The following is a 19,496-nucleotide window of genomic DNA, read 5'->3' as shown; positions in this document are numbered from 1 at the left end:
TTATTTTTCAAGGTATCAGATATCGCTGAGCAGGGGACACAGCTTGCGCCGAAGATGCGAAAAGAGAACTTATTTGGGTCAGAGCCTCAACAGCCTTTTTTCAGATCAGAGCCTCAACAGCCAACCTTCAGGTCAGCACCATGAGCAATGCACCATGAGCAAAAACAGAGTTTTCGACAACAACGCCATGTGACGTTATTTGCCAAAACTCTGAAACAAACATGCTGAAAATATGAAAAGGCGCCTTTCAAAGAAATAGTTCTACAAAACGCTATAAAACTTCGGCTAGCGCCTCAGGGTCATGTTATCAAGGCCGATACAACTTCAATTTCAAAATGTGTTTCTCCAGCTGGCTGCAATCTTTGCTTGGGTGTCAATGAACGAATGAGTGTACTTTGCCTCTTCGAGCTATCAGTAAGGTGAGTCGCAAAAAATCTTAGTTCCTGGTCTACTTGAGACCCTCTTTTCCCCGAAAACATTTGGGAAATTACTTTAGGCAGCGCGTTCTCGTAGCGTCACCGAAGGCTACTCGTAATGATAGACTAATGGTTACGAAGCCTTTCTCCAGCGATAAAAGTCAGCCACACTATGCGGCTTCTATGTACATTCAGTACATTACCGGTTGTTCGCCTGCTCTCCTGTCCTATTCTAGCAAATGTGTTTATGCTTCGAACGAAGGCCGGTGAACGCTTTGTGTTTCTTGCGTGCAGATGCTGCGAAGAGTCGACGCCGCAATTTCTTAGCTTCCGCTTCCCATTCCCCAGACTTTGGGTGCACCGCTGTCATTTGGTGCTGTGGTACAGACACTGCAGCGTTGGTGCATATGCGTATCACTTTATCAATGAATTTCGGGTATGATAGCAAGCTGGGCGAGTGTTTTTGTTTTCATTATCAGTGCGCTGCTTTTCTTCGAGAAATAAATTTCGGGCATCTTCCGCACGCGTTTTTAGAGAAATATGCGACACTGCAAAGCTAGTCTTGCTTGTTTATTGACCCCGCTATAGTGCCTGAAGATGAACACATTACGTGTTTTTTGTTTATCGCACTGTTTTCCCGACGTACACATCGTGGTCTTGCACGCGCCTACCCTTGTAGCGCGGTAGTTTATTCAGAACTTTGTTTTCGGCGTTATTCTTGCTTCCATGTTCTTTTTGTTAATTTTTTTTTCTTTCGTGCCCTGTGCCTCATTAAACCACCTCTGACGCCTGCACCGGAAACTTGGAAACAGGAGCCTTCGGTTTGTTTCTTGGTCCTCCTTTCTGTTTATGTAAATCGGCTTTCGTGGAGAGGGGCTTGTGTCGGGGCAAAGTGTGTATTTGTGGAACAAGGTGAATGTTTTCTGGCGGCGCTAGTGTACATTAAAGCTTGATCACCTAACCACGGGGACTCGGATGAAACCTCTGCCGTGTCTACGATAGCGGTTTGGAAGAGAATACGATCTGGTCCCTGAGCTGTAACGAACGAAATGTGAAACTCCTCTGTGTCAACACCATGCGTACGAGCTAAGCTGACGGGCCGATACAGCAAAGAGAGAGAGAAAGAAATAATGCACAGAAAAACATGGTAGTCGACTGCAGTTTTGTCGGACTGTATACCTGTTAATCTGTTCACAAACATGGAATAGACCTATTTCTGAATAGGAAGCAGTGGCTGTGAGGAAATATTGTGCGAAATGAAAAGAACGCAATTCAATAATAAAGAATGCAGTGGCCTCGGTGGCGCGAGTTCAACGCCTAGACGTCAGCTATAGGAGTCCTCATGTCTCGTACTGCCTCGTAGCATGATCTTGCACTGCTCGTAATTAGTTATTGCGCGACCCTGTTGGACCACCTTTGGATAGGCTCAGGGGATATAGAGTAAGTTCACCCTGTCCTTAAGTAACTCACTCGTACCACCCCCAAAAGCCCACGAGGAAGCCCACAAAAGATCAAGCAGCTTCGGGTATGTCTCTGATAAGTGGCTACACCAGATAACTGAGGAATTGTTCATATCACCAAAGCAACTGAAAGCTGCGAAAAAACCTACACAGATCAATGCATAGAAAAGTCTCCTGGAGTGAAAAAAAAAAATGCTGCCACCGACAAGCTACTTGAGCCACATGACCACTGGTCATCATTGCTTAGCTTGATATCGGCACATAACTGCGAGCTTTCAGGTCACCCTTGGTGTGCAGGGACACGTTGTAGAAAGTGCAAGTGGCACAATGTCAATCGGAGTGGCAAACAATTCTCTAAAATTTTCCACGTGCACCACTGAAGTTGTATTTTGTTTCTATGAGCTGTTCTGAGCGTACGTCTCGCTGCAACCAATCGCAGGAAGAAAAGCCAAGCCCACACATAAGTGCGGGTCGGTTTTGTCACCCATATAGTCTGATTTTTCAGTTTAACTTCTAAAATATTATTAGAATAAAGAAAATAGTGTCAGCGCCTTGTGTGCGTGCTCACAATAGTAGTGATTTTTGAACAAGTTTGCATTTTTTAATACTTTCCTTGGGAAAGAATTGGTTATATCTGTGTAATGGTTGCTATAGACCAGCGGGTTTGGGTGAATGTTTGAAACGAGAAGAACGCGCTGAATAGCAAACACGCAATGGTTCTAAGGAATGCACTTAACTTTGTGACGTTCTTTGCAATCATGGGGCTCTCACGAATTAGGGAGACTGTCACTGGCACGATTGCGTACTTTGAGAATACGCAGGTGCCATGCACAGCATATATACGTGGCAGTGAACTTCAACCTAGCTAGGCTTTGAAGTAGTCTCTTTTCCATGTTGTTTGTTTTTGCGATGAAACGTGTCTACCCTTCAAATGCACGTATATTGTTTAGTAAATAAGAATAGTATAACATACTAAGTTTTAAAATTGTGGACCATAAGGCTTGATATCTTGACAGCTTGATATTGATACCCATGTAACTGTACAAAACTAAGTTTTTTTATAAACGAGATATTATTTTGCATTTGTAAATATAAAAATGATGCCAATGTTTTCGATAAACGAATATACTACATGGGTCACGCTCCAAATCAGCCGACACTAGGCCATTGAAGTAAAATGAAACAATGGCTCACCGAAGCGAGCGTTGGATTTCGTCGCCCTTTGTATGCAAAAAAAAATTACATGTAGTCGTGCTGTATTCAGTAAATTCTCTGTTATCTAGCAACATAAATGAGAAAATGTAATTTTATTAAGACAGACGTGCTCTTCGATAAATGCCCACATGACCGCAGATAATTGAATAAGAAAAAATATTATCTTCTAAAGATAGTTTCTTTTGAGGATGTGTTCTGTGCTTTATTAAATTACAAGTATAAAAGTATGCAACACATTGCGGATAACATTAACCCTCTTTTTTGTGACAGGAATGCTTATTCTACAACACTTTCGCGTATGTTGACCAAATGTTGTAAAGTGGTGAAAAATATCAGGCCGCGTATGACGTGATCGTATACTTTGACAGCTGCTTGTTGTTGTAGTAGTACTGTTGTTATACATAGGTTTAACACTACTGCTGCTTTAATGCTTCCCGAAATTAGTGCGTGAGGTCCCCAAAGAGAATAGCAGGTAAGGGTGTCCACAAAAACAAGCAACAAGAAAAAGAGTTGTGACATTCCTTATTTATTTTTTAGCCAGTGCGGATAAAACCAATAGTCAATCTGTGTTCAGAACAATTTATGCAAGCAGTGAGAGGAGAAGGAAACAAAGGATGCGGGACGTGAATGCCTATCTACATTAGGGAGTAGTTGCAGATATAAGTGTGTTGCGCAACTTCGAGCGCAATGTGCGGTAATTCATGTTATAGCATAGTTGTGACTTTTTTTTTCTCACAGGCTGGCATGGGGCAATCAAGTATACGGTATAACCAGGGGCAATCAAAGCGCCTTTGTCGTCAAGGTCTTGTAGTTTACATGCTACGCACCGATCGGGCAAGAAATAGCCGTTATCTCGTGACCAGACAGAGCGACGGTAACGATGATTGCCTAGCGTATGGGGCATTAGGCAATCTCTACTCTTGCACTAACAGAAGTGTAATTAGTCTTCTCTAAATAACCTACGGTGTCGCAATACGCAGCCGTACAATTTACTGTATTGAAGACGTGCCTAGTGCCCAATATATATCTCTCTTTTTTCATCTGTTTAGCGCTAAACTGAAAACTAATGTCTAGAGCTTGTCTTCGAGATGGTGCTCGATGATAAGTAGGTGATTTTCAGATGCCACGAAGGAAATCAGAATAATGACGGTTGTAATTTGATTACGCAAACAGCAACTTCTGTGTCTCAACGTAGCGTTATTGCGAAGTTGGGTATTCTATATGAACAGATGAAGTAGAGATACAATGGTAGAGGGAGGGTTTATCAATGACCTTAGTTCAGCAAAAGCCACAGATGCACTTGTAGTTTGTCTGCCACGGTGCTTTGTTGCTATCATCATTTCTGCTCGAAATGTCAGAGAGCGCAGAAAAAGCATCTCTTCATTAGCGGGCGTTGCTCCACAGAGACTCGTCGGCCTCTCATTAGGCCTACATGCATTCACTACGCCAACTCGAGTGGCAAGGACTGTGTTATATTCCCATGTGAGGCTCTGTTTCTCATTAAGTAGGCAATCAGGCTGTGATCACGCAAGAAAAGATACCTTAATCAGCCTGAAAAAGATAGGTGAAGATTTTCCTCTGTCTTATCTAGATGATCGCATGCTATTGAAAGAAGTGAGGTTGGAAAGGAGGATGCACAACTTTGCCTTCTTAACGTCATTAATTTTTTTACGCAGTTAGTATTGAATGGTTATATCATCCCGGTTAAGGAAGGGGTCACCAACCGACGAGCAATTTGTCTGCCTGAAGAATGTATACATGCCCTTATATGGTAGCCAGCCCTAAACAGGTCCAGTTATGTGGCAGTTCGTTTCCGAGATAACGAGAAAAATATAGAAGAAAAAGTGCGTAAGCAAAAATGGGGAACAATTATCATAATATTGACAGCTCATTAGTCCTGTTTCGTGAGAATTCATGATATTCATTTTTTTCTTTTATATTTTCCATTTTTTAGAAAGTATTATAATATTAAAGTTCAGTTCACTGACTCCAACTTCCTATCAGTGCAATCGGCTAATCGTTGGCGTGTCCAGTTAGATTCGTCGTTCTGAGCTGTGTTGGTCATTCCTAAGTTCATTCTCAATCTGCGGCGAAGAATGACGTGATATTTAGGATTCGCTCGGGTTTTCTGGTATTCGGTGCGACAAAGATAAACTGCTCTTTTTCGTACCAATCACCGTTGTGTCAGAACTATTATGATATGCAGTACTACAATATAACTAAGAGCAAAATGACCATTTGTATCGGTTTTGTTGCTCCAGCAAAGCCCTCCGTCGTTATTGCGTGATGAGAGGCGGAGTGTTTGCGAAGTACGCTCTGTAGTCATTGTCTGCGCATGCTTTGTGAAATGATTGCCGTAAATTTCACTTGCGTTATTCTCTGGGTAAAGTGCTAAGAAAAGCAAAAAAAACAACAAATGTTATGATTACACATCTCTACATTAATTTCACCATGTTTTTTTAAAAGAATAGCGCATTACGCTGCTAAAATTTAGACAGTATGTGTCGTAATATTATGGTCTGCGTCAATAAACAATGGTAGAAAAAAAGTATTTCACATGACGACGCCATGAATTTCTAGACACCTAATGAAGCGTCGACGTCAACATTAGGCATGTCATGTTTTTTTTTCTGTCAACGCCTAGTTATTGATCCTCTATTAACGTTTTGGTACTAATAATACAACAGAGTGACGAATAATATGTGTACAATTTATTAGTGTGACCTGTATAGAACCTAATTCAAAACGGGCGCAAAGCCTGCCATTTTTCAGCGCTACCAACGCTGCCAAGTGGTCATCACCCGCGGTCCCTGTGATTGAATCACGTGGCCACACGAAATTATGACGTGACCTTCAGTGGACATTTCATCTGCTCAGCGCCCACGTGTATAGGCATCTCTTCGCCATCACAATTGTCACCGCGGCCGTAATGAGTGTCCACAAGCAATGATGAAAACACCGACGAATATGGAATAACGGTAATTCGTGGCGTGGCAAGTCACTTTCGATTTGATCGTCTTCTGAGCAGTAATTCTGAAATCGACGCCAGACCGACCAGCGATGAGGCAGCTGAAGGCGCACGTCTGGCCCACGCTGGCTGGTAAGACATACGAACGCTGCGTGTTTGTTACTTGTTGGTGATTACCACAACTTCAAATTATCACATTCGTGATCGTGACTCCACGATACATCAACCGTAGCGGCACAACGAAAACGCTGGATTCACATGAGCGCGCTGCAGAGGCAAGTGAAACAATGCAAGTGAAGCCGTTGCTAGGCAGCCTGGCGTCGCCGTCAGAGGGTAGTGCACTCATCGTCATTCAGTACCTGAGGCAGGGCGCTGGAGCTTGCTGAAGACGTCCAAATACTGTTGATGTCTCATGGCCGGGAAAACGCCGATGAGCCTTGAACGCTCTTTGCACTCGAAATAGAATAACTTCTACGTAACGGACGTGATTCATACTTTCGCGTTCAGCGACAGCATCAATGTTAAGGTGAAGTTTTCACCACGTAATAAGTTTAGCAAAAAAGTACCGATTATTATCGCATACGAATTGTGTTGCACTCTGAACTGGATCGGTAACGAGAAACCTGTATGGTACAGAAAACACAAAGGTTGGTAAAGTGCCGCCTGTGAAGCGTACTTCATGTTTGGCTCATTAGCTTTAGAGGAAGCATACAAATTATGTTGCACTCGGAACTGGATCGGTAACGTGAAGCCTGTGTGGTATAGAAAACATAAACGTTGGTAAAGTGCTGCCTGTAAAGCGTACTTCCTGTTTGACTCACTAGCTTTAGAGGAAGCAGATGCTGTGACTGAAGGATGGCAAAGAGAGAGAATTTTCTTCACTTCTACGTGTTTGACATATTCACTCTGGTCCCGATATCACGTATATATATATATATATATATATATATATATATATATATATATATATATATATATATATATATATATATATATATATATATATATATATATATATATATATATATGTATATATTTATCTGTTGGTAAATTATTACCTGTAAAGCGTGCTTCATGTTTGGCTTACTAGCTTTAGATTAAGAGGAAGATGCTGCGATTGAAGGATTGAAGGATGGCAGAGAATGAGAATTTTATTATCTTGCTTGTGTTTCAGATATTCACTCTGGTTCCTATACCATATATATTTTCAATTATAATATCTTTTTACGTTAGAGACTAACTAAAGAATTTAATTTTTTCCTTGTCTGATATGAGGTCTTACGCTTTTCACTTCTGCACATGTCTCCTAAGATGAAGTGCGTCACCAGCTCCTGATCATTCTTGAGCAGTTGGCTGGCCTTGATGGCTACGCAGTGGTTGACGGTTGAACAGTACTTCTACGTCTTGTTTTGGACGACGCAGTTTCGCAACGCACTTAGACGGCACATTTATTGCTACCTTCTGTTCGTCTTTGTTCGTGGTGGCTGTGCTTTGTTTCCGGGTGTCAGGATTTATTTGACGATACCGCAGAGAATAAGTCACAGCTGTTGCTTTTGGGAGCGGGAATTACACCGTTGTAATTGTTTGGTTAGCCCAGGACCCTAGCGGATGGGAAAATGTTGCGAAACAATGGTGAAACGATTCCATGGCGTCTTAAGTCGCTAAGGTTGTGCAAAGAACACTATTTTGTTTTTGTTCCAAATCTCCAGCGGTAAGATACAGAACGTGTAAAGACCTCGCGACAATCGAAGTTTTCTGGCTTTTTACAATTAGAAACACACGTAAAACCACTGCTATAAATGATGCCTTGTACCAGACCGAGAAAAGGAATATAAAAATTATTACTGATGCTTCAATTGCATAATGGTAGTAAGGTGCTCTTGCATGAACTACCTTTCCTGTTGTTCATGGTGTTCGCTATTTCTGTATCACGAACTTTTTAGCAATCAGTACACTGGCGAATTTAATGTGTGCGAGTCTTACCCGACAAGGAACAAGTAATCTCCAGGCACAACTGTGCGTGCTGAGTTCTCAGTCATACGTGCTCAAGTGGGTTTCAAGGGAAACGAACGAAGTCAAGATTACCTGCAAAGAAGAAAGAGAAAACAGCGATTAGTTACGTTTCTGTAGAAAGTCGTTTTTCTAGATCCACTAGCATATTCTTTCTATATATCTTGAGCAACAGTGAACTAAGCTGCACGCAAATAATTTATATATAGAGACACAGAAAGTGTATGGATGCAACTGTATTTAAAGAATATATATATATATATATATATATATATATATATATATATATATATATATATATATATATATATATATATATATATATATATATATATATATATATATATATATATATATATATATATATAAGACATGCAGGAAAGCAACGTGCTGGGGTTCTTTGAAGCAGACCACCTGATGCGAGTTAACGAACAAATCTTGATTCCAGTATGAACAGAACAGTTGCAGGAAAGCCTTGCACGACCCTATGCACTTGATCCTAAAGAGGCTGATGCAGCAAGATTTACGTCATTTCATGCCATGACTGGTACTTTTGTGGAAATTGGCAGACAAAATGGCTCTCAGCCATTAACCTACCATGACAAATTACAAAGTTCAGAACAGTGATGGACATATTATGTGGCAGCAGAACAAGATTGCTTCGAAAAAGCGGACAAGAAAAATGTTCACAGCGTTTTGCGGCGTACAAGAGAAAACTAGGAAACTGAGACCTTTTGTGATGCATTTCAGGCGCCCTTGGCTGCTTGGAATGATGGCGCTACATACGTTTGTTCTAACCCACGCACTATTTTTTTTATTTCGAGTATCTAATAACTTGTATTATGGGCCTCATTCTTTGATATTGGAATGGCACCAAATCAAAAGGGGCGTGGTACTAAACTGTTGCGTTCAGGTCATTATTACAACCTGAATGACATGAAGCAAAACAGCAGCATGAGCAGATAGCATGAATAAGTTAGTGTTGTCTATCGCCGTTTGTCTAGGGATTGAAAGCGAAAGTGAGGAATGGTGATTTTCAAAGAAAGAATTTTGAAGATGGACGTGTGCACGAAGACGTAGGAGAGGTACCTATTTACATTCGACGCTTCGTGTGCTCCATGTTTCAGTGACACATGCACAGTCACGCATACACGATGTACAAATTGTTTGTTCAGGCAAACATTCAGTTATCTAAGCTGTCGGTCGTCTTTTACGCCTGTCAGCAGCCAGCAGTAAGACGTTTGTTCAGGTACACATCTTTGGGGACCTTAATTGTCTGCGCGGCAAAACATGAGGCAGCGCATATTTACTCAATCTGCCTGCATATATCTATCTATAAATGTGTCGCTTTGACGAAACTGTGGCAATTGCCAGTCAGGAGAAGAGCGAAAAAAAGCTTAGCTTTAGGTATAACGTCAACAGCTAAAAAAATAGGAATTTGTTTGCTGACTAGTGTTCAGGGACTCAGAACATTTCCACGCAATAACCCGAGTACAGTGTTGCCGACTCGAAGTGTAATGTCATGGCGATGCCTTCAGAAAACTGTTTATGAAGAATTACCTTCAAGACAGAGCACCTCAGTTTGTTATCTCTGTCAACAAAAGGAACATTAAATACAGTAAATCTGCTGAAAAATTACAAAAAAGAGAACAAAAGAAACAAGTAACTCGCCGTTTGTCTCTGGGTCTTGGATATTTAGTCCATCACGGAAAACACTATGTTGTTAGTGGATACAAGAAAAACAGCAGACATGGTGTTCCTAGAGACGGTGTCACATGTTTGTTTTCGTGCCATGTATAGACGAAGGGGTCATGTAGACTAGATTGGATCCCAGGAGATGAAGCACTGAACGAGGTGACAACAACAACTTGGGTTTGGACGAAGGGCCAGCCTGGGCAATACGTGAGCGTGAAATCCCGCCGAGGGAGGCAACATACTTCTTCAGCCGAAGACGAAGCAGCAGAAACGAGAAAAAAAGATTAAGGACGGAATGAAAGGAAAAGAAGACAGGCCACGAGGTGACACGACCGTGAAGAAAGATGACGCTGGCTTGCGAAGTGGGAAACGCGAAGGAAGTGCGGGGGATAATGGGAAGCCCTCGGGACTCGAGGAGGCCTCGACCTCGACTAGAAACTGCAGAGTGCGGCAAACGCGTTGGCCTCTTGTTTACTGTTAGATTGCCTGACTTTTAATGAAGCGTTAAGGGGACACGGAAGACAGGATGGGAACTGAGGATAAAAAAAGAAAAGGTAAAAAGCCAACAACAAAGCAAAACGTTTTAAGCCAGGACCCAAATTAAGAGATTCTTTGTGAGCAAAAAAGAAATCTGAGCACCGAGAGTTGGCAGGGCGGGTCTTCGTCTCTCCGGGATTCTTCTTCTGGAGGAACGTAGTGTTTGGTCATTGCGAAGTTGTGCTAACAAGGATCCCATGCTTCTCAGGAAAGTAGGCGTTGGCGCTTCGTTCACTGGCTTTTTCGAGAAAATTACCTAGCGTTGTACCAAGCCATTGTTGACGCCAACCTAAGGAGAGTTGAATTACCTGTTTTTTGAGCGTAGATGCATCAAAAGGATGAGGAGGATACGTTGGGTTAACCGATAATTGCTGCGTAAAGCTGCAAGTTGTAGTTTGCTGTGCTCTTTGTCGTAATATCAGGCAACTCCGCGGATGTTCTTCAAAGAATGCGCTTGTTCTTTCGCGCCTTTCGTTAAGTGCGCTATTTTATACCCGCGTCTCTCTCAGAGAACTATTACTTCTTATGCTGCAAACAAAACATTTAAAGATATAGCAGCGTTATTTGCGCTGCCGTTTCGTGTCCTTCATACGGAGCCACCGGCTCTCGCCAACGTAGTGTGGACGAGTCTCCGAATTTCAACTCGCCACTTAAGACGCAAGACACAGGCGGTGGCTGGTTTCGCCTGCTCAAGAAATTGTTGTGAATTGTCCTAGATCATGTCTAGCGAGCCGTAACGACCAGTGGTCTCATAGATTGACGCACCTGCCAAATTGCCCATTGATCCTTTAGCCAAATCATGCTTAAATGACTACTGCCATTTCCCGTTCGAGCGTTTGACTTGCTTATTTCTTCGTTCGCATGCATTAGAGGCAAGCTATGGCCACTGGTCACATAAACGGGTCATCTCGCTTCATCGAAAACACCTGAGGTACGCCGTATTCAATGTCATATCAGCGTAATGTTTTCTGACATAAATAATTAGTTATATAAAAACTCACGAGGGTCCTTACGCATTCGCCTAAGATGACTCTGAGGCGAATACTATCGATTGTTTTTATTTTGTCGTCATCCTCACCACCACCATCACCATCCCAACGTATTCAATTACTCTTAATCATTGTTTTCTTGAGAGCTTTTTTTAGCATTGAGCTTGATGCTTTTTCAACAACGTTTTACAAATCATACGACTCGTCCCTTTCCTCTTTTATCCTTCAGATTATGTCGTGTAATAGCACAATGTCAACCACACAGCCGCCTGTGACTGACTACGATTGGCTACAAAATGTGGTGGCTTAAGGCTCCGTTGTTTTCATATACAGGATAGATGATTGAACGAGTATAAAAGCGCCGTTGAACTTATAATGGACCGACACATCCGTAAGCCTTGCGAGTACTGCCTACGTAGAGTGAGTCAGAGAAAAGCTAATAGTATTTGAATTGCATAGTTGAAGGTGTGAACGAGGTAGGGCGCAGCAGGTGCAGAAAGTTGCCGTTCAATAGCTTTTACTGTGACGCTGTGTGGTACATGTCAATAATGACACTTTCCATGGCATCAGCTTCGTGGTTCGACACATTACCGCGCTTGGAACTCGAGGACTCTGACTTGCACTAGCTGCAATTCTGTTCTTTGATATGGTCCGGCTGCGTACTAGATACCACTTCGTGTCAAGGAATGCTGATCCCTGCGCGAAATTTAAGCCTTGCAGCGGTTCGCGTGAACGTCGGACGTCTGTGATGTCAGCCATAAGTAGAGTGTTAGGTGAATACGTGAAGCTACGAGACATTCATAGAAATATTTTTTTTTCACCACATCTTTCTTAGTTCCAGGTACTTTTGAAGCGAACGCCAAGGCATATAGATTTTTTTTTAATAAAAACATTGAAAACACTATTAGGATCAATAAAATCGCTCACGTAAGAAATGACCTCATAGCACTGTGGCCTGCTGGTAGAAGTTAGGTGTGAGTCATGCCTAAGAGGCCTTGACACTCAAGTTCATGGTGCAATCTCTCTGCTTTCTTGACAGCGCTAGATATAAGTAATAAATCTTATCGTCTTTCACATTCAATTAGACTTTTGAGAAGGGGTTCACTTGTAAAACTTCGCATGCTAGATAGTTTCGTCACATCGAGATCTGTCAAGCGTCCCCTCCATTCTCCGTTACTTTGTGCGTGGTGCACATGGGGCGAAGAAACAATCTATGCGCAGCGGCATCCGTGGCTGGGTCAATAACAGTAGCTTGCAGTTAGGAGCATTGAAACACGGTTATTTAATTTTGAACACCGATGCAGCCACTATACCATCTCGTCAGTTACTAAGTGATATATCTTTACATCCCCGAGTTTTGCAATGGAAGAGTAATTGTGTTGGCAACCCCAGTTTAACGTGCGCAAGCGAAACAGCTACGCAGTAGACAGATACATAATTTGTTTTATTCCATGCTATTGACAAGAGGGCTGATGCCTTCAAGCAGTATACTCTCTTTCGGGGCGTATGTTCCTTCTTATTCAGCGCTGAATAGAAATCAATGAGGGACGCCAAGGTCTGCTGCTAAATTCAATACATAATAATAAATAAAGATTTATTACGTAAGCTTAGAAGTATCTTCGTGCTGATAATACCTTGCTTTCAACACGACTGGCCTCGGCTGATGACATGCCGTGAGTATCACTTAAGCCTACGACATTGCAACACCCTACTGCAACGCGACGATGCAGCGTTGTCTGGCTCAGCCTTGGTCATTAGTCTATGAAGTGTATCTTGAGGACTGAACTTATTTGTTTCCATTTACTGAGTAGCATACCATCAAGCCATCGTTTTCAAGGTTTTTCAGCTCTTCGGGCGTCAAGACTAGTATCTAGATGTAAACGGTAAGTGACATAAAAACAACGGACTGCTTTTGAAAATTCAATCGTAGCAAAAACTTATTGTTTCTTTAGGCACAATAAAGTTAAGCTAAAGATACACTGAAGAGAAAAATGAGTTTTCTCGTATAAATAATTTACTCAATGCACACAGCAGTAGCCTGGCGTCCTAGATATTGGCGCCGCCTACCGGTAACTATGCATTGTTAGTGGCAAAAACAAAAGACATTGCATCTCAAGAGAGCCAGAGATCTACGATATCAAGTTTCGTGAAATTTCGATGAACCAAGTGGGCCAGAATACGAAAAGAACACTTTAACATCCACGGCGTAACGTGCGCAGATTACGGCGGAAGATTTATAAATGAAACTTCGAACTTCATTTTCTGTACTATTAATCAATCTGTAATAGTGCAATTGGTGGCATTAGAGTTCTCAGAGCAGAGTTTATCAATCTAAACATATACACTGTACTCGTTCAATAAATTAATTGCTTTGCATAGTCACATCTTTGCTCTAGCCTTTATTGTGAGCTGAGCTAAAGTCTTCGATCTATGGCAGCTATTATAGAAGTACTTTCTATGTGCCGATGTTTTTATTTGCCAATAATGAATTGCTCAGCGTAATATGATGAACTTTTTTTTTGAATGTGTCCGTTGTATGTATTGCGTTAAGAATTAACATTTATGACCTAACGGTTTTAACGATTCCTATTCAGGTGCCTTTAAATTTGTGGAGTTATTCTGGTGCCTAGCGCTGTTCCCGGGCTCATAAAAAAAGAACACATAAACATTGAGCATCGAATCAGCGATAGTATATCTCAACTGGAGAGTTGGTCCTAAGTCTGTTTCTGCTGAAAATCAGTCAGCAAGCTTCACCCACGCGATTGCAGACAGGGTATTAAATAGCAAACCATAGCTCGTACTTTTTCTAACGATAGTAAGCGACTGCTTATTTTTCATTCGCACGTATTTTATATGTGCTGAATGGTGGTAAAGCGTGCAAACGATGCAAAGAACAAAGGCATAACGTCCTCATTATTAGTATTCGTATTCCTTTTTGCGTACAACATTTTCTCCCCCAAGACCACGTATCATTATGCTTGTGATCGCCCCGTAGGCAGCTATACCATTATCAAGACCGGATCCCGCTAGGAAATGCCGTTCACTTGCGCGAGAACTGACACTCACACAGCGGAACTTGACGGAATTAACCGACGCCCATTTTCTCAACTTGGACCAAAATATATAGCTCCGTCTTCTGTCTGGAATGACCATATCTGAGGAGACGCTCTTGTTTCGCCTGTGGATCGGGGTGGCCCATACGAATGTTTATTCGTTTTGAACCGGATTGGCCAGCAGCCCGACATTTTACAAGCAGAGACAATCGTCCGTTTTCTCGGTGAAAGCCTTCGCCTCAATGGGCCAAGAACAGAACTTCTGAGAGTTTAGGTAGACTTGACAATCGCCTATTCTCGGAGGAAAGATTCTTAGAACATTGCATGGCCGAGCGCATCCTCTGAGCGCTGTTGCGCTTCTTACAATCTCAGAGAGAGACTCTAAGTAGTGTCGTCTATCGTACTATTGCTCCCCTATTTTTCTTTTTTCTTCTCAATTTTTTTTCATCTCTTTTCTGTCCTCTTTTTCTCCCCTCACTCCTCTCCCCAGCACAGGGTAGCCAGCCGGTCTGAGAACTAACTTCATCTTCTTTCTTTCATCATCTTCCTCCTAACCTCTTTCGTTACCTTCGATGTCTTCCCTGCCAACTAAATAAATAGTTGAACAGACGCATAATCTTTATTCTCTTACAAAGCGAGGCCCTTTACGGACATATGACATGCAACTAACATGTAGGTCTATGTTGATATACTTCGTCGCAATAAAGATGGCAGCTTTCCACAGATTTCCGTATGATTTTACTTGTACAACGAAAAGGATACGCCTTTTGCGACATTTTAGAGTTTAGGCTAAGATGACCTTTTTCCTCCCCCCTCCGCATCTTAAATATTTCTTCCTCCATCTCTACCTTTTTATCGATGAATAATTAAACTTGCTTCTTGTTTCCCACCCTTCACCGTCTTAGACAACAGAAATGCTCAGCTTCTGCTCTTGTTCTAATCACGCAAGTTCATTTTTTGTTGTTGCGTCACCACACGTGAAATCCAGAGCGTGTTGCCGCTGCTCTTTATTGAGTGTAGACTCTACCATGCAGATGCGAGTTCAATTTAACGACACCACACCCTCACACGTTCCCTTCTCTCTGACTACAGGCTGCCTTCGCTTAGCAGGCACTGAAAGCTGTGCAAGCGTTCACATGTGGAGATCCCAAAATATCCCGCCTTGGCTAGCAACGGCAGGCGCGACGTTAATTAGCAGCTCATTTACAAGCTGTTTAAGACGGACTGAAATGCAGCAGCTTGCCACACCTGCTACGCACGTGGCTGGCGGAAAAATCGTCGGCGTGAGCAGCACAAAGAAAAAAAAAACGACTGTTAACGCAGGGTTGCAGCAAGTGATGGAGCTGGTGAGCTTGACTGCTATTCTGGTAGTTATTTTAGCGCAACAAAAGTCGATATTATTCCTGCATCGCACTCGGAACACTTGATCAGTTCATTGAAAACTATAGCTTGTTGTTCGCTGTTGTTTGACAATAGATGACGCGTTCTCATAATCATATCTCGAGTGTTACGTCCCGTAACCACGATACGACTACGAGACCCGCTGTAGTATCAGGCTCCGGGACTTTCGACCATCTGATGTTCTTTGAAGGGCACTGACATTGCACAATACACGAGCCTCAACATGTTCTTTGAAGGGCACTGACATTGCACAATACACGAGCCTCAACATGTTCTTTGAAGGGCACTGACATTGCACAATACACGAGCCTCAACTATTTCGCCTCCACCGAAATGCGACCTTCGCAGCTGAGACTGAACACACATCATTCCGATGAGCAGTCGAACACCATAGCCACCACGGATGACAAATGACGTGTTCTCGATACGCGGGTATGATTGGTCCGTAATTACCTCATCCTTCCTTTTTATTCGTACTCTTCCTATTGTTCTTTGCTTGCAGGCGGACACCGGCGCTGAACACATGTGGTCCTCGTAGAAAAAACAAAAAAAAACATGTTCCAAAATGTGCTTATTCCTCATCAGCTATATTAAAAATTTATACCTATTTTTGTCATCTTTCTTTCATCCAAAGTAATGCAGCAGAACATTTCCCGCTTCGTTGGAGGCAGTTTCGTCACATCGTTCTTTTCGTCTCATCCCCACATTTACGTTATAGCATGACTAAATAAACCTCGACAGTAGAAATGGACTAGTTTCAACCTAAGGTTTTGATCATAAAATGATATAATACGTTTTAAAACAGCCAAAGGGCTCGCCATCAAAGTGTGTTTTAGGGGCAAAGCTCCTTACAGCGGCACCCGTTTGTCCCTCGTAGTCGTAGTAGTAGTGTGTAACCAGTCTTACATTTTGACCTCCAAGGTGGTGCCGGTAGGAGATTTCTTCTGTGCGTTCTCGAACAATAAAAAAATTGCAGCGTGCACGTAAACTAAAAGCCGAATTCTCCTGTCTCTCATTACCCCTCGCTGGGCGTAACCTCCTTGGTTTTAGAAAGGTTTAGCGAGCGTTGCACCGCAGAGCAATGAATAGAGTGAACTAGTATATACCATGAACTCTAGGTGGTTGAATGTGGTAAGTAGACACGAAGAGCAAGACATAGGAAAGTGTGCGTGTGCCTCCTTTCGTTCAGTCCTTGGAATGTCCGCTGGATGGCGGTGCTTCTATATGAGGAATATAAGATGAAAAGATGCGAGATTGTGGTACTTGGAGTGTTGAATAGGTGGACGAACAGACACGCAGACAGATGCAAGGACGTACGCACGGATGGCTGCACAGACGGATGGACGCATGGACGGACACAGGAGCGGATGCATGGACGAAATCAGGGACGGACGCACAGATGGACGTGCGGACGCACGAACAGACGCACGCACGGAGGGGCGGATGGACGCACGGGCGGCCACACAGACGCATGCATGGACGGACGGAAGCAAGAACGAATGGACGGACGTATGCTTCGCCCCATTCTCCATCATTCACTCCTTGGATATGCTGCTAATTTTTTTTTGTAATGACCCTTCGAATAGCATTGGTTTTTCATCCCAGAACAGTTCTCACGCAGCGCGAACAAAATCACGATGCATCACCTTTCTTTCGCAAAAGCAAAGGTGCCATATTCACAGCCTCGGTTTGCTCAGTGTTTTCAACAGCTCTCTTTGGTTCAGTGTTTCAGAAAGCGAGCCGCATATATCCAATAGAGCACGTCTGCAGACAATACTGACGAATTATGCCCTTCCTTATAATCGTGTTTCGAAGCCAAGAACCAAGGAGGAGTCTCCTTTCGCGCTGAATTACCTTGCACTGACCCCTCTCACTGTCCTTCTTCCATTCCTCAACGCAGCTGTCAAATCTTCCTCTCTTCAACCATGAAGGCTGTTTTGTTACGTGTTTCACATACGCTTTTCAAACTTCCCTCGTAATTTCTGTTCCACGGTGCCTAGATTCAAATCAGGGAACATAGTGTTCGAGAAACGCAGAGTATGCTTTGGTACGTACATACATCGTGCACACGAGTTGTCGCATAGCTCAATTTAATCTAGCTTCCCCTTCGTCATCTCTCTTCGACCGCCGGAATATAGGCAAGCGCGCAGGTTTGCACTCAGTTCCTTCGGCCAAAAGCGGGGCACGTGGAGTGACGTCGAAATGAATAGAGTCTACGAAAGGAAGTGCGATCCCGGGCAGGACACCTTACGGAAGAAGTCACGTTTGTCGCGTCGAAGGAAAGGGAAAGCTTTGAGAAGTAGGAAACAATGAGTAAAAACAAATGAAGTAGAAATGTGTCGCTACAATGGAGCAGGCAAATGTAGTAAAAGGGGGCCGGAAAACTGGCTGGGGTTGGACTTAAGACGTGTCTTCGAATGAACGAGCGCAAAAAAAAAAATAGACGAAGATTCATTCATCCATTCTTCTTCCGCCGGATGAACAAGTCCACAGAGTACGTGAGGCCTGCACGATATCTGTCATTTCTTTCCAGCTCACGGCCTCATTCTCGCCGCGGCGTTGTTGGACCGAGCCCATTCGTGTACGCGTACCTTCCGTCTTGTGTTCGCACTCATCCTCTTGCTTGAGCACACTCCGCTGCTGACACTCTGCCCTCTTTTTCGCCATAACTTATGCTTATCCTCGCGTGGCCCCTTCTTCAGCCACGGAGCGAACGAGTTTTGTCATTCAAATTATACCGTGCGCGGCACCATCCCCCGCCACTGTCTGCGCCGGCGCGAAGGACCAAGTGAAGGTAGGGGGTATCATCGTTGTCTATGCGAAGAGTTGGTATGACATGCGTACTCGCCGTGGGGCAGTCAAATCAGGCTGTCGGTCTGCTCCTTGTTTTCTTTCATCGCTCCCCTCTCGCTTCTCTAAACTTTATATTTTCAGCTTCTCGATCCTCCATGTACCATGATTTCGCCTTCACATCGAGTAAAATTCTCTTTGCTCTCGAAAAGATTGCATATTTCTTGTTTATTTTCCTTGCCATTTTTTGAAAAAAAGAAAAGAATGTCTTCTTTTGCAATGTCCTATAGTCGTGGACAACTTTTCTTGCAGTTTGGCAATGCAGCGAAAGCTACACAGCCAAATCACGCATGTTGTACCGCTAATGATTATATTCCTACAATTTTGTGCTCATTTTGTCCATGAGATGTGAAAAATACTGCCTTCGTTTTTTTTTCATGTAGCTCTCTGACACAGAACGCAACTCAAATCAGTAAGATACTTACATTTTTTTAAATTTATTCGTTGTCACTTCGCATTTATGAACGCGTGAGAAAGCCGCGCCTTTATACGTATCTCGAACGCCAAGTGACGTCTGCGTCGACATAAAACGCTGGTCGCGCATAGCTATCACTTTTCACAGCGGTAGAAAACGCATGATATACCGGAATACTTCGCATAGTAGTGCATGTGAAGAAACTACGCCCCTGTAGCTCAACCTTCAATGCCGAGAAAAGTTGTTCGCCAGGATAGAAAGGTAGTCCTTGGCTCTCATTCCTCCGCCATTCCCGTGTTGAACTACCTATGCTTCCGTTTGGTTACGTTCTCTGGAAACCATGTACTTTACCCTGCGTTGATGCGCTTTTTTTTGTGGGCTCATGATATACATTATTACGTTGTCTACTCTATAGTTTAGCTGAATGCAGAGACATCATTTCGTGTGTTCCCACGCTGTTAGAAGTGTACACCAGTGCAGAACATCA

General features: G+C 43.0%; 1 protein-coding gene across 1 annotated transcript in view; it reads right to left on the bottom strand.

Moving 5' to 3' along the window:
- The window catches only part of LOC142814287 (uncharacterized), a 687,423-nt gene that overhangs the window by 142,228 nt on the left and 525,699 nt on the right, over positions 1-19,496 (bottom strand). The gene's annotated exons all lie outside the window — the stretch shown is intronic.

Source organism: Rhipicephalus microplus, chromosome 4, assembly GCF_043290135.1.
Source record: "Rhipicephalus microplus isolate Deutch F79 chromosome 4, USDA_Rmic, whole genome shotgun sequence".
Taxonomy (NCBI): Eukaryota; Metazoa; Arthropoda; class Arachnida; order Ixodida; family Ixodidae; genus Rhipicephalus; species Rhipicephalus microplus.
This window is presented reverse-complemented; position numbering and strand designations above follow the sequence as displayed.